General features: G+C 28.8%; 1 protein-coding gene across 1 annotated transcript in view; it reads left to right on the top strand.

Annotated features, from left to right (window-relative positions):
• LOC107444496 (kinesin-like protein KIF12) overlaps window positions 1-3,047 on the top strand; it is an 85,089-nt gene that overhangs the window by 43,768 nt on the left and 38,274 nt on the right. The window lies entirely within an intron of this gene.

Consider the following 3,047-nt stretch of genomic DNA (forward strand, 5'->3'; position numbering starts at 1 on the left):
AGGGATCGGCAGCATCCAAGTGCCATATATATATATAAATGTATGTATCTCGTAAAATATGCACATTATTTTGAACAAAAGAAGCAGCACGATTCCCAATTGATGCATATTGAAATTTGTTTTTACCAATGCCAAAAAATGGGCTACATTCCTTTATTTTTCCTGCCAAATGTTCATTTATCTTTCCAGACCTCTTAATTGTCAAAAATAAATGAAATTTTCTTTCAGGAGTTGTTTTTGCTCCCTAAATCGAGTGTAATAAAAAATATTTATGTGCTTCTTCGAAAAAAGTGCGTTTCTAGTTCAAAATAAACATAATTACGGTTAACTGTCATACATATTTCGAGAGGTTTTCTTAAGATATTGCCAAAGCATTTTACAGATGAAAGATCAGAACAATCATTCAAAAGTTATAAGGATGATCAGCCTTTTCTTTTACTGACAGTTCTGATTGCTTATTACCACAACGATTACCTATTACCAGTGGTTCTATTGTCTCGATTAACGATGCACCGACATTTTGCCGGGTTTCAGGTGAAAATTGAATCTCTTACCCGGCCGGTTCCGAGTACCCATAAAAATATTTATGCGTCACCTTCGATTTATTACCCTGTCGGTTACGGGTATTAAAGCATTTATGAAAAATAGTATAAAAATCTTATTTTCTATCGAACTATTAGTTTACAATATATATAGTTCTAAGATAATTTATGGAGTGCCAATATTAAAGAAAACCCGTATATTTTTACTTTCAGTCTTTTTTTGTGGCCCGCCAACTAAAATATATTATGTGCCATTTTTTGCGGACAAGTTTCGTAAGAAACTCTATGTGGGTTTAAAATGCTTTTCCTTCTTTAAAAAAAACCTAATTTCTTCGTTTCTGTGAAATTTAACATACCAACGGAGCAAAAAAATTTATTTCTCAGGTTTTGCATCCAAGTAATGGTTTTTTCAAATACAAAAATAATCGTGTATGTTGCTCTTTTTTATTTCGTTTTTTTTTGTATTTTGTGAATACAATTTAGCATGTGCGTTTCCGAAATTTTCTCGAAGAAATTATCCGATTTAACTTTTTGAAACCACGCATTTTAGACAAAATTCTTTACATTTGTAAACTTTGTGGCCAGAATTTTGTAATATGCAATAAATAATTTTAAAAAATCTATTTCTTATTTTAATTTATAATTCAATACTTTTGTTTTGTACAATTTGATAAAAATCTGACAATAATATTTGATGTTCCTTCAAACATAAAAGAGTCCTATATAAAATTTTGATAAAGTTACGGCCAGGCATTTGACTGGTGCTTTAATTGCGGCCCCCGGCCTCATGTGAGTTGGAAACCCCTGGTCTAGATCAAACTTAAAACAATGGGTGAATTTACTGTCATGAAAAAATATCTATGAAACTAACGCATATTTGCATTACAAGGTGAAAAAAAAACATAAAAAAACTCCCATGGTTAAACCGACGGTAAGAGATCGTTAACCAGACTGGTTGGAAAATGAATTTATTGAGCTAACGAATAAAAGTGAAAATTTAGTTTAAAGCTACCGAACCCCAATTTTATTCATACAGGCATCTTTTCAATATAAAACGTAAATCAACTTAAACTGAAAATGTAACGAAACGTTTCCAAGTAAGTTTTTGTAGAGTTATTTTAAAAAAAACGTTTTTTTTAAATAAAAATTACCCCCAAAATTTTTTTCATCAATTAAAAAAAAATTGTTTTGGTTTTGACATGTGTTTTTATTAAATAGTGTTTTTATTAAATAGTGTTTTTTATTAAATAGTTGATTTTGTGCACACTAATAAAGTCCAAAAACATGACATGATTGTCGGTCATATCTTGTAATAGTAAGTCCCGGAAAATTAAGAATATGTGATGGTCAGGGGACGAATGTTCATTGTAACGCATGGTGAAGGCATCTGGAACCACCTGAATATTTTAAGTGACCACTGAGAAAGCGAGTGAGGGATCGGCAGCATCCAAGTGCCATCTCTAATCTCATTAATTTATGTCAAAATAAGGAGAAAATACTATATTTATTATTTCAATAACTTATGGTTATGAAATACACCATGAAACACAGGTGAGTCTTTTTTTTTCTGCGTTGAAGGCAAAGTCTTCCAAATACGACTCATTTCCAAACAAAGTTTCTCAAATTTGCAGTTATTTAATTCTAAGAGTTATTTCCCTTTGAAAAATCTTTGATTTCAAAAATCAATTATGGATAAAGTTTTGAAAATGAATAAAAAAAATATATCTTTTAAACTACTTTTCTGGGATTTTATATTTTAGTACAAATATAATTCCGATATTCTAACAGATTTTTAGTAACTATTAAACTATATTTTATAATTAAGAAATATCAATATATATATTTTTGCTTGTAATTTGTGTCACGAAGAAATATATATATAAGGGACACCTGTATCTCATCTGCGTCAAAATGTTAAGCGATAGTGATAGTTTGACAATTTTCACTGCCCTTCTTAACAGATTAATACTAAATGGGGTAATTAATATGTGCAGGTGATATTTTTAATGACGAAATGAAATACAAAACCATGCTTACTCTGAATACTTCATTCGTGAAACTATGAATTAAATTTTTTTTATTCCATGCTCATTTAGCAAAGATGTTCAATGTTTTTGTCTTGATGTATAATTTAACAAAATTCCGAACAGTTAAACCCTAGTGTTACGCAGAATATTTTTCTAATCATAAATGAGTGGGTAAAAATATTCATTATAATAGGTCACATTTATGCTGGATGATGCTGTCATAAAATAGTAAAATATAGGTCTGAACTAAAAAATTTACGCTTAATTAATAACCTAATAATACTTATTAACCTTACGCCAATTCTGTCCTTAATTTGTAAAGAGACAGATTTTCTGGAAACTAAATCCTATCTTGTTTCATAATCTTCTTTTCTCAAAAAAATCTTCTTTTATTATAATCTGATATATAATAAATAAATTTTTATTATAATAACATATATATATATATATATATATATATAGACACATATAAAGAATA

The sequence above is a fragment of the Parasteatoda tepidariorum genome, chromosome 6 (genome assembly GCF_043381705.1).
Source record: "Parasteatoda tepidariorum isolate YZ-2023 chromosome 6, CAS_Ptep_4.0, whole genome shotgun sequence".
In the NCBI taxonomy this organism is placed as follows: Eukaryota; Metazoa; Arthropoda; class Arachnida; order Araneae; family Theridiidae; genus Parasteatoda; species Parasteatoda tepidariorum.